The sequence below is a fragment of the Piliocolobus tephrosceles genome, chromosome 1 (genome assembly GCF_002776525.5).
Source record: "Piliocolobus tephrosceles isolate RC106 chromosome 1, ASM277652v3, whole genome shotgun sequence".
NCBI classification, from domain to species: domain Eukaryota; kingdom Metazoa; phylum Chordata; class Mammalia; order Primates; family Cercopithecidae; genus Piliocolobus; species Piliocolobus tephrosceles.
Window position 1 is genome coordinate 194,262,775 of NC_045434.1, and position 12,742 is coordinate 194,275,516.

A 12,742-nucleotide genomic window follows, 5' to 3' on the forward strand; every position below is an offset into this window, starting at 1 on the left:
GCTCACCATCACGTTGGAAGTTAGGATTCTTTTTTTTTTTTAAAGACCCTCCAGGTGTTCACAGTGCCTGTGTAGTGCTGGGCAAATTTCTGCTCCTCCCAGGATTCAGCATATGAATTTTGGGGAGACACATTCAATCTATAAAAGCCTCCTGAGAAAAACTGACTGCTTTTGTATAGTTCCAGAGGACAGGACTAGAATTGTTGGGTGAAAATTACAGGGATATAGATTTCAGCTTAATATAAGGAACAACTGGTCGCAGTAGTGGTGTCCAGTAATGGAAGGGGGCCCCAGATATGAAGTAGACTCCCTTCCAGTGGAAATATTGAAGGAGAGACTGTGGTAGAAAGAATTCTTGGCCGGGCATGGTAGCTCACACCTGTAATCCCAGCACTTTGGGAGGCTTAGGTGGGCAGGTCACCTGAGGTCAGGAGTTCAAGACCAGCCTGGGTAGCATGGCGAAACCCCATCTCTACTAAAAACACAAAAATTAGCTGGGCATGGTGGCACATACATGTAATGCCAGCTACTCGGGAGGCTGAGGCAGGAGAATCACTTGAACCTGGGAGGCGGAGGTTGCAGTGAGCCAAGATGGCGCCACTGCACTCCAGCCTGGGCAACAGAGCGAGACTCTATCTCAAAAAAAAGAAAAGAAAGAATTCTTGCTCTGAGTGGGAGAGATTGAATTATCGTATTTCCTTGATTCCTAGACACTATCCACTCTAAGTCATAGTATTGATTTAATAACAGAGTTTCAGGCAATCGATAAACACTTTCTATATATGTATATATCTATTATAAATTGAATCCCGATAAACCCAGACACAAAATGCATGTTAGAGTTGAGAAAATGCAGTAGTCAAACTTTATGATTTCATAGATACTTAGCCTTAGTAATTTTATGCCTTTGGGTTTTTTTCCCATTATGACAACTACAGCATCATTATTAATAGTAATGACCAACAGCAAACACCCAATGACAAATAAGAAATGACACCACTTCTGTTCTTAAGGAGTTTAGTTTGCTGAGAAACAGGTAAAACGTCTCATGTAATTTTGTGCCTAGTGTTCTTCATTGGGTGCTGACTCAAGAAATTCACCTCCCCACGCCGCTGGCTGAATGACAGGCAACATTAGCCATTTAATTCTCTTAATCTCAAGGCGGGGCCCTGAGAAAGTCTGTTGCAGAAGGGTAATTGGCCTATTTACTTGCTCCCTTCCTCTTAGCCCAGCCAACCCAACTCTAGCCTCTGGTTGACCAGGTGTTGAGGTGCCTTGAGGGGATAGGCTATAATAGTTAATGTATTACATGTATCCATAAAAGATTAAAGATTAGCTCTGTTTTAGCTGAACTGTAACTGTCTGGGTTTCTCCCCTCCCAGGCTGTCTGGGGAAATCAGTGTTGGTTTTAGTCTAAAGATAATTAACCCACTGGGTCTCAAATTTCCTGGACAGCTCCCCTTGAGTAAGTGATTACTGGGTGCAGGCTCTGGGGTAAGCACTTTCTGTGAATCTGGTTTTTTTTTTTTTTTGAAATGAAGTCTCATTCTGTCACCCAGATGGAAGTGCAGTGGCACGATCTCAACTCACTGCAACCTCCACCTCCCAGGTTCAAGCGATTCTCCTGCCTCAGCTTCCCAAAGAGCTGGGATTACGAGTGTGCACCACCACGCTCGGCTAATTTTTGTATTTTTAGTAGAGACGGGGTTTCACCACATTGGCCAGGCTGGTCTCCAACTCCTGACCTCAGGTGATCCACCCGCCTCAGCCTGCCAAAGTGCTGGGATTACAGGTGTGAGCCACCATGCTCAGCTGAATCTGTATAATTCATTTCCTCCTCATACTAGCTCTCAGAAGCAGGTGGCATTCTCTCCATCTCATAGCTGCCAGAATTGCAAGTCTGCTATATAATCTATTTGGAAGTAAAACGGTTTGTTTCTGGTCCTTTAAGATCTCATCACAATTACCCCCTTCCTTGGGTCAAATGGTTTTGTTTGTTTGTTTGTTTGTTTGTTTTTGAGACGGAGTCTCGCTCTATCGCCCAGGCTGGAGTGCAGTGGCCGGATCTCAGCTCACTGCAAGCTCCGCCTCCCGGGTTTACGCCATTCTCCTGCCTCAGCCTCCGGAGTAGCTGGGACTACAGGCGCCCGCCACCTCGCCCGGCTAGTTTTTTGTATTTTTTAGTAGAGACGGGGTTTCATGGTGTTAGCCAGGATGGTCTCGATCTCCTGACCTCGTGATCCAGCCGTCTCGGCCTCCCAAAGTGCTGGGATTACAGGCTTGAGCCACCGCGCCCGGCTGGGTCAAATGGTTTTACGCCATTATTTATACCATCAACTTAAATGTTTTCTGGAGGAGACTCTTTGTACAACCCAGAGGAGATGAGAAAGCCCAAAAAGACTTCATGGAGAAGCAGAAGGGCAGAGGTTAACACACCAGTGCTTAGGACTTAAGATGGGTCCTGGACAAGATGGGTCCTGGACACGGTGGATCATACCTGTAATTCCAGCACTTTGGGCGACCGAGGCAGGTGGATCACTTGAGCCCAGTAGTTCGAGACCAGCCTAGGCAACATAGGGAGACCCCATCTCTACAAAAGATTTAAAAATTATCCAGACATGGTAGCCCGTGCCTGTAATTCCAGCTACTCGGGAGGCTGAGATAGGAGTGTTGTTTGAGCCCAGGAGGTCAAGGCTATGGTGAGCTGAGATGCTGCCACTGCACTCCAGCCTGGGTGACAGAGCCCAACTGTCTCAAAAAAAAAAAAAAAAAAAAAAAAAAAAGAAAAAAAAGGAGAGAGAAAGAGAGAGAATTAGTGAAAAGAACGTGAAAAGAACATTGTAAGAAGAGTTGGCATATTCTCCGTATGAGCATAGCAAGCATGCTGTGGCACACAATACAGTCAGCACTTACTATGTGCCTGCGGTAGGCGAGGCACCATGCTGGACTTTGATATAAAGAATAAGTGGGGCAACCTAAACCCCTACCCTGACAGAGTCCACATTCTAGTGATAAAATATTAAATAATATTAATATTAAAATGGTTACAAAAGAAATAAGGTGGAAAATATTTATGATATAATATTAACTAATATAATATTAAGCCAGTTACAAATGTACAGTGTGATTTTAATTCTATAGAGTCCTTAAAACATGTTTACACAGGGGAAGAAAACATAGCACTCTAATATTAACAATAATTGCCTTTAACTTTGTTTAATGGGACTAGAGATTATTTTATCTCCACTTGTCTCTGTTTTCCTTTTTTTTTTTTTTTTTTTGAGACAGAGTTTCGCTCTGTCACCCAGGCTAGAGAGCAGTGGCGCAATCTCAGCCCAATGTAACCTCTACCTCCTGGGTTCAAGAAATTCTCCTGCCTCTTTTTTTTTTTTTTTTCCGAGACAAGGTCTCACTCTGTCACCCAGGCTGGAGTGCAGTGGCAAGATCATAGCTCACTGCAGCATCAACCTCCCAGGCTTGAGCAATCCTCCCGCCTCAATCTACCAAGTAACTGGGAGTGAGCCACGACACCCAGCCTGTTTTCCAAATTTTTTATGAGTGTGGGTTACTTAAAAAGAGTAAAAGAAAATAACTTTTTTTCTTTTAAATGAAAAAAAAAAAAAAAAAAATGGCCGGGCGCACTAGCTCACGTCTGCAATCCCAGCATTTTAGGAGGCCGAGGCGGGCAGATCACCTGAGGTCAGGAGTTCAAGACAAGCTGACCAACATGGAGAAACTCCATCTCTACTAAAAATACAAAATTATCAGGGCGTGGTGGCGCATTCCTGTAATCCCAGATACTCGGGAGGCTGAGGCGGTAGAATCGCTTGAACCTGGGAGGTAGAGGTTGCGGTGAGCCGAGATCGTGCCATTGCATTCCTACCTGAGCAATGAGAGAGAAACTCTCAAAAAAAAAAAAAAAAAAAAAAAAAAAAGCCCTGCGCGGTGGATCACGGCTTAATCCCAGCACTCTGGGAGGCCAAGGCGGGTGGATCACAAGGTCAGGAGTTCAAGACCAGCCTGACCAATATGGTGAAACCCTGTCTCTACTAAAAATACAAAAATTAGCTGGGTGTAGTGGCCCATGCCTGTAGTCCCAGCTGCTCGGGAGGCTGAGGCAGGAGAATTGCTTGCACGTGGGAGGCAGAGGTTGCAGTAAGCTGAGATTACGCCATTGCACTCCAGCCTGGGTGACAGAGGGAGACTCCATCTCAAAAAAAAAAAAAAAAAAAAAAACTTGAAACAAACAAAATGTCCACACACAAGTGGATAAACAAATTGTGATTTATTTCTACAGTGGAATACTCAGCAAAAAAAAAAAAAAAAAAAAAAAAAACTACTGATGTACATAAGAAGATAGATTAATCTAAACTGAGTGTGGTGGCATGCAACTGTAGTCTCAGATATTCTGGAGGCTGAGGCAGAAGGATCCCTTGAGCCCAGGAGTTTGAGGCTGCAGTGTACTATGATTGTGCCACTGCACTCCAGCCTGGGTGATGGAGCAAGACTCTTCCTCTAAAATAATAATAACCATATTCTAAGTGAAAGAAGTCAGACACAAAAGAGTATGTAATTCATGATTCCATCTATGTGATATTCTAGAAGAGACAAAACTAATCTACAGTGAGAGAAATAAAATCGTACTTGTCTAGGGTGGGAAGTAGAGAGGACTCATTGCAAGGGGACATAAGGGAACTTTCTGGAAAAATGGAAATATTTATATTTTGATTGTGATGTCAGGTGCTCAAGTGTGTATATTTGTCAACACTCATTAAGATGTACATTTCAATGGATACATTTTATTTTATTTTATTTTGAGATGGAGTTTTGCTCTTGTCACCCAGGCTGGAGTGTAATGGCATGAACTGGGCACACTGCAACCTCTGCTTCCTGGGTTCAAGCGATTCTCCTGCCTCAGCTTCCCAAGTGGCTGGGATTACAGGTACCCGCCACCACGCACAGCTAATTTTTGTATTTTTGGTAGAGACAGGGTTTTGCCATATTGCCCAGGCTGGTCTTAAACTCCTGACCTCAGGTGATCCGCCTGCTTCGGCCTCCCAAAGTGCTGGTATTACAGGTGTGAGCCACTGCGCCCGGCCTACCTGGATGCATTTTAATTGTATGTAAATGTATCTCAATAAAATTGATTAAAATAATGAAAAACATTTATAGTTTTTTTTTCTGGTTGCAAGAGCATTATGTGCTCATTGTAAGAAATTCTAATATATTTTATTTTATTAATTATTTATTTTGAAATGGGATCTCACTCTATCACCCAGGCTGGAGTGCATTGGGCACTGCAACCTCCAGCTTCTGTGCTCAGGTGATCCTGCCACTGAAGACTCCCAAGTAGCTGTGAATGGCTGGGTGAGGTGGCTCACACGCCTGTGATCCCAGCGCTTTGGAAGGCCGAGGTGGGTAGATCACCTGAGGTCAGGTGTTTGAGATCAGCCTGGCCAACATGGTGAAACCCTGTCTCTACTAAAAGTACAAAAATCAGCTGGGCATGGGCATGGTGGCGCACGCCTGTAATCTCAGCTACTCAGGAGGTTGAGGCAGGAGAATCGTTCATACCTGGGAGGCGGAGGTTGCAGTGAGCCGAGATGGTGCCACTATACTCCAGCCTGGGCGACAGAGTGAGAATCCATCTAAAAAAAAAACCAAAAAAACAAAAAACACAACCAAACACCAAGTAGCTGGGAACAAAGGCACCCACCACCATGCCTGGCTAATTTTTTGTATTTTTGGTAGAGATGGGGTTTCACCATGTTGCCCAGGCTGGTCTCGAACTCCCAAGCTCAAGCGATCCTCTCCCCTTGGCCTCCCAAAGTGTTGGGATTACAGGCATAAGACACCATGGCAGGCCTAGAAATTATAATATTTTAGAAGAAAACTCTAAAATGTACAAAAAAAAACTTTCACCATTTTGAGAAATTAGAAAGTCACTACAATTCTAAGCACAGGGTTTGGTACACAGTAAATATTAGTAAATAAACTAATAGAGTAAGAGAGATAATTAATCCCATTAGGAAGCGGAGAAGAATGAATAGACTGGAGTGCCCAGAAATCCCAGGTTTCTACAGAAATCTAGAAGTCCTGCTAGAGGATAATACTGTCAGCTGTGGCAGACAGGTGTGTGAGTTCGACAGGTGGGAGAGAAGTGAGAGTGGAGGTTAGACAGGTGAGCTGATAAGGAATCAGTGTTTGAATGGCTTTTCTACAAACTCTTAGGATTCTCTTCTCTCATTTCCTTGGGGGAAAGAGTGAGACTGTGAGGCTAGCATGGCGGCTCATCTACTTTAGGACACCAAGTCGGAAGGATTGCTTGAGCTCAGGGGACATTTTTTTTTTTTTTTGAGTCTGTCATCCAGACTAGAGTGCAGTGGTGCGATCCCAGCTCAATGCAACCTCTGCCTCCCGGGTTCAAGTGATTCTCCTGCCTCAGCCTCCCCAGTAGCTGGGACTACAGGTACATGCCACCACGCCTGGCTAATTTTTGTATTTTTAGTAGAGATGGGGGTATTGCCATGTTGGCCAGGCTAGTCTTGAACTCCCGACCTCAGGTGATCCACCCACCTTGACCTCCCAAAGTGCTGGGATTATAGGCATGAGCCACAATGCCTGGCCGAGCTCAGGAGTTTGAGACCAGCGTGGGCAATATAATAAGAACTCATTTCTACTAAAAATTAATAAAAATTAGCCAGGTGTGATGGCACATGCCTGTAGTCTTAGCTACTTAGGAGGCTGAGGCAGGAGAATCTCTTGAGCCTGAGAGATAGAGGCTGCAGTGAGCTTGATCACACCACTGCACTCCAGCCTGGGCAATAGAGCAAGACCCTGTCTCAAAGCAAACAAACAAACAAACAAACAAACAAAAGAGAGTGAGAATGTGTCAGGACAAAAATGACAAAAATCATAACGGCAAAGGAAAGCTAAGAGTATGGATGGGCGTGGTGGCTCATCCCTATAATCCCAGCACTTTGGAAGGATGAGACAGGTGGATCACTTGAACCCAGGAGTTCAAGACCAGTCTGGGCAACACGCCAAAACCTCGTCTCTACAAAAAATACAAAAATCAGCCGGACATGGTGGTGTATACCTGTGGTCCCAGCTACTTGGGAGGTTGAGACAGGAGGATTGCTTGAACCCAAGAGGTCGAGGCTGCAGTGAACTGTGATGGTGCCACTGCATTCCATCCTGAGCAACAGAGTGAGACCCCCATCTCAAAAAATAAAATAGGCCGGGTGCGGTGGCTCACGCCTGTGATCCCAGCACTTTGGGAGGCCCAGGTGGGTGGATCACCTGAGATCAGGAGTTTGTGACCAGCCTGGCCAACATGGTGAAACCCTGTCACTACTGAAAATACAAAAACGTAGCCGAGCGTGGTCGTGGGTGCCTGTAATCTCAGCTACTTGGGAGGCTGAGGCAGGAGAGTTGCTTGAACCTGGGAGGCAGACATTGCAGTGAGCCAAGATTGTGCCACTGCACTCCAGCCTGAGCAACAAGAATGAAACTCCGTCTCATAAAACAAAACAGAACGAAACAAAAAATATTAGCCAGGCGTGGTGGCAGGTGCCTGTAATCTCAGCTACTTGGGAGGCTGAGGAAGGAGAACTGCTGGAACCTAGGAGGTGGAGCTTCCAATGAGCCAAGATTGTGTCACTACACTCCAGCCCAGGCGACAACAGCAAGACTCCATCTCAAAATAAAATAAAATAAAATAATAAAAAGAGAAAATCTAAGAATAAATAAAGGGGGAAGGTCTGGCGCAGTGGCTCACGCCTGTAATCCCACCACTTTGGGAGGCTGAGGCGGGCAGATCACTTGAGGTCAGGCATTCAAGAGTAGCCTGGCAAACATGGCGAAACTCCGTCTCTACTAAAAATACAAAACCTTTGCCGGCATTGTGGTGAACGCCTGTAATCCCAGCTACTCGGGAGGCTGAGGCAGGAGAATTGCTTGACCCAGGAGGCGGAGGTTGCAGTGAGTCATGATTACGCCATTGCACTCTAGCCTGAGCAACAGAAGGAGACTCTGTTAAAAAAAAAAAAAAAAAAAGAGGGGGGAAGCGGGCATAGTTGCTTGGCAATGACCAAGCCAACCACAGAGCTAATTCTCAACATTGTTGTCCTTCCTGCTTGGCCGGAGTATTATTGACTAATTCCACCTGCTTGTCCTCAGCGAATAGAATTGTATCAGTCAGCAATTATGTGCCAAGAACCCATAGAAAGGCCCACATTGGCATTATTTGTGGATGCAAAAACAGTTGAATACTCAAGTCCCAGCTCCCATTATAAAGGGGAAAAGCGAGCCAATAACATTGGGTCACCAGGTGCTTTTCATTCATCATTTCAGTGCATTCTCCTACCATCAGGGCTGGGAGAGAAGAAGCAGTATGGCGAAGGGCAAAGAGGCAGACATGAGATGGCAGCTCCACTTCCTATAAATCGGGTGGCCTCAAGCAGTGACATCCTCTCGTATGTCATTATAAGATAAAGAGCAAATGTAGATGACGCACCTAGCACAATGGTGTGTCCTGTGACTAGGTTGCTGGTACTATGGTCATCCCAATTTTACAGATGTGGACACGGCTCAATGGAAGTCACAATAAAGTTGTCATGTGCAAGAGCTGCAGCTTGCTAGGAAATCTCCGAGGTAGAAGAACTTCTTATCACTGCTGTCTGCTGTTCCCCCAGAGGAAGTTCAAGAGTGGGCTCTACAGGAAACAAAGACCACGCTCAAGGTGTGAATGAGGGAAAGACCTTTCTGCATAAAATCATAGGACCATAGACTTAAAGGTGAAAGAGGCCTCCAGCCTCATTAGTCCCGCTTCCGATCTCCCACCCCACAGAACGGATGGGGAAACAAGACCCATAGAGTGGAAGGGAATTGCCTAAATGACTCAACAGGGAATAGCAAGCCCTGAGCTATAGACAGACTTTTCTCTTGAACATTTCCTTCTGAACCCACATTCTTTAGTCATACAGACTTAGGGTTGATTCCTGACCCTGTGCTAACCAGCTGTGTGACTTTGGTGAGTGACATAACATCTCTGATCTTCAGTACCTGCATTTGTAAAATGAAATAATAGCATCTGCCTCACTGATTTGCTATAAAGATTAAATTATACGGGGCATGTAGGGTGCACAATAATTTAAATATGTATGTAGTTCCCATTTTACAAATGAGGAACTGGAGCTTGTTGAAACTTCCCTTGGCTCAGGATGGTACCTCAGGTTAAAGAGAGAGCCTACAAGAAGAGAAAGAAAACCTGGGTGAGAACTGGATGGGTACAGGTGAGCGAGGCTCTCCTTGCACCTATCACTGGGAACCACCTTTCTGTCCAGGAGCTCAGGATGACCCAGGCCACCCAGTGACCTTTCCTGCCTCTCCTGCCTCAATGCACAAACAGGTGGGTTGTGAAACAAGCCCGGGTGGTGACTCAGCCTGGAGGCCTGCTCTACTAGAGAGCGTGGGTAGGCTGGAGCTGTTTGGTTGAGCCTGGAAAGGACATCATGTCTAACAAACACATTGGTTGTCAAAGCTCTGACGGGGGTGCCAAGCACAGACTGTGAACTCTGGTCCTTGAGGCGTCACAGATGACTGAATTGGGGTGCCTAAGTTGCATACAACATCTCCTGGTCGTTGTTCTGGTTTAACAACCTTCCAGGGCCAATGTCAGGAAGAGGGGAATGTTTTGGAGGCTGGAGAGGTCCTATTTCTCAAGAGGCAGCTTGGCACGGTGGCCAGGACCTGGGCTTTTGGCATCCACATCATGCAGAGCTGAGTTCACATCCTGGCTCTGGCTGCTCACTGGCTATAAGACTTTGGGCAACTCTTTCAGGTTTGAACTTCCTTATTCTATAAAATGCTTACCTTTTTATTTTTATTTTATTTATTTTTTTGAGACAGGCTCTTGCTCTGGTGCTCAGGTTGGAATGCAGTAGCGCTATCTTGGCTCACTGTAGCCTCAACATCTCAGGCATAAGCGATCATCCTGCCTCAGCCCACCCCCTGAGTAGCTGGGACCACAGGCATGTGCCACCACGTCTGGCTAATTTTTTAATTGAGATGGGATCTCCCTATGTTGCCCACGCTGGCCTCAAACTTTTGGACTCAAGTGATTCTCCCACCTCAGCCTTCTAAAGTGCTGGTGTGAGCCACTGTGTCCAGTCAAAATTATCTTTTAGAGATAAAAGATGTAAAATTCGTGAAACATAGAAACACTTCATAAACTGTTATTAGATTCCTGAGCCCAAATCTGCCCCTTCCTTCACTCCAAATGGAAATTGCCCCTCCTGGCCAGGCGCAGTGGCCTCACACCTGCAATCCCAGCTTTATGGGAGTCTGAGGCAGATAGATCACCTGACGTCAAGAGTTCAAGACCAGTCTGGTGAACATAGTGAAACCCTGTCTCTACTAAAAAAATACCAAAAATTAGCCGGGCGTAGTGGCGAGCACCTGTATTCCCAGCTACTCGGGAGGCTGAGACAGGAGAATCACTTGAACCCGGGAGGTGGAGGTTGCAGTAAGTTGAGACCATGCCATTGCATTCCAGCCTGGGCAACAAGAGTGAAACCCTGTCTCAAAAAAAAAAAAAAAAGAAAGAAAGAAAGAGAAATTGCCCCTCTTGCTCTCTTGCTATTGTAGAGTACTTTCTTATTCACCCAGAGGTAGTAAAAAAAACCCACCATTCCCAATGGACTTGAGGTCTAAGAACAACAACAACAACAACGAAAAGCAACCAGCACTGCACTTATATAGCAATCCAGAACTCATTGTTCAGTATGAGTTTTTTTTTTTTTTTAATTGGCTAAGTATTGAGGCATGTGCCTGTAGTTGCAGCTGCTGAGGAAGGGGAGGCAGAGGCAGGAGGGTTGAGCCCTGGAGTTGGAGGCTGTGCTAAACTTTGATGGCACCACTGTACTCCAGCCTGGGCAAACAAAAACAGACCCTGTCTCTTCTTTTTTTTTTTGAGACTGAGTTTCGCTCTTTTTGTCCAGGGAGTGCAATGGCGCAATCTCTGCTCACTGCAACCTCCGACCCCGGGGTTCAAGTGATTCTCCCACCTAAGCCTCCCAAGTAGCTGGGATTACAGGCATGTGCCACCACGCCCAGCTGATTTTTGTATTTTTAGTAGAGATGGGGTTTCTCCATGTTGGTCAGGCTAGTCTCGAACTCCCGACCTCAGGTGATCCGCCCACCTCGGCCTCTCAAAGTGCTGGGATTACAGGCGTGAGCCACCACGCCCAGCTGACCCTGTCTCTTAATAAAAAAAGGTTGATTCTAGCATTGTAGAATAGATAGTTTAAAAGCATGGGATATGAGGGAAAGCCTCAGCTATGTTAATTTTGTATTCCAGTTTCATGTTGACTTGATACATAAGATGACGTTTTGTTTCAAAGGCTTTTATTTTGAGAACACGTTATCTGGAGTTAAAGGTATTGGCATATTCCACACACCTGTACTTATTCTTGAGTGTGATTGCTTAGGAATGAATATGATTTAAACTCATTCATGTTTCGAGAGGGTGTCAAATTGAGAACCAAGAAGATCCACGTACACTAAAAATGACTCTAAAGTAAGTTGGTTAAAAAATTAGATCCCAGGCCGGGAGCGGTGGCTCAAGCCTGTAATCCCAGCACTTTGGGAGGCCGAGATGGGCGGATCACGAGGTCAGGAGATCGAGACCATCCTGGCTAACACCGTGAAACCCCGTCTCTACTAAAAAAAATACAAAAAACTGGGCGGGCGAGGTGGCGGGCGCCTGTAGTCCCAGCTACTCGGGAGGCTGAGGCAGGAGAATGGTGTGAACCCGGGAGGTGGAGCTTGCAGTGAGCTGAGATCCGGTCACTGCACTCCAGCCTGGGCGACAGAGAACGAGACTCTGTCTCAAAAAAAAAAAAAAAAAAATTAGATCCCAAAGATTCTTGGTGAGTTTTGAAGTCTTCTTCAGTATATCCATATTATTATTATTATTATTATTTATTTATGTATTTATTTTTTTGAGACAGAGTTTTACTCTTGTCACCCAGGCTGGAGCACAATGGTGCAATCTCAGCTCACTGCAACCTCCACCTCCCAGATTTAGGCGATTCTTCAGCCTTGCCTCCTGAGTAGCTGGGATTATAGGCATGTACTACCACGCCCAGCTAATTTTTTTTTTCTTTTCTTTTTTTTTATACGGAGTCTCACTCTGTCCCCCAGACTGGAGTGCAGTGGCGCAATCTCGGCTCACTGCAACCTCCACCTCCCAGGTTCAAGTGATTCTCCTGCCTCAGCCTCCTGAGTAGCTGGGACTACAGGCTCCCAACTCCACACCCGGCTAATTTTTGTATTTTTAGTAGAGATGGGGTATCACTATGTTGGCCAGGCTGGTCTTGGACTCCTGACCTCAGGTGATCCACCCGCCTTGGCCTCCCAAAGTGCTGGGATTACAGGTGTGAGCAGCTGCGCCCAGCCTAATTTTGTATTTTTAGTAGAGATGGGGTTTCACCATGTTGGCCAGGCTGGTGTCGAACTCCTGACCTCAGATAATCCACCCACATCAGCCTCCCAAAGTGCTGGGATTACAGGCAGGAGCCACTGCACCCAGCTAGTATATCCATATTAAAAGGAGATGACAGAAGCCAAAATAAAAGAATTATGGGCTGACAGGACAACTGGATTAAAATAAGCTTCAGTTCCATTAAAAAGGGCTAACTTGAAGATAAATTTTGACTCCAGCTCTTTAGAGGATCTA

General features: G+C 45.6%; 1 long non-coding RNA gene across 1 annotated transcript in view; it reads left to right on the plus strand.

Moving 5' to 3' along the window:
• The first annotated feature begins 9,226 nt into the window (after positions 1-9,226).
• The window catches only part of LOC116418509, a 30,505-nt gene continuing 26,989 nt past the window's right edge, over positions 9,227-12,742 (plus strand). The window contains exon 1 of the long non-coding RNA XR_004228565.1: positions 9,227-9,412. This is a non-coding gene — a long non-coding RNA (uncharacterized LOC116418509). The remainder of the gene's footprint in view (positions 9,413-12,742) is intronic.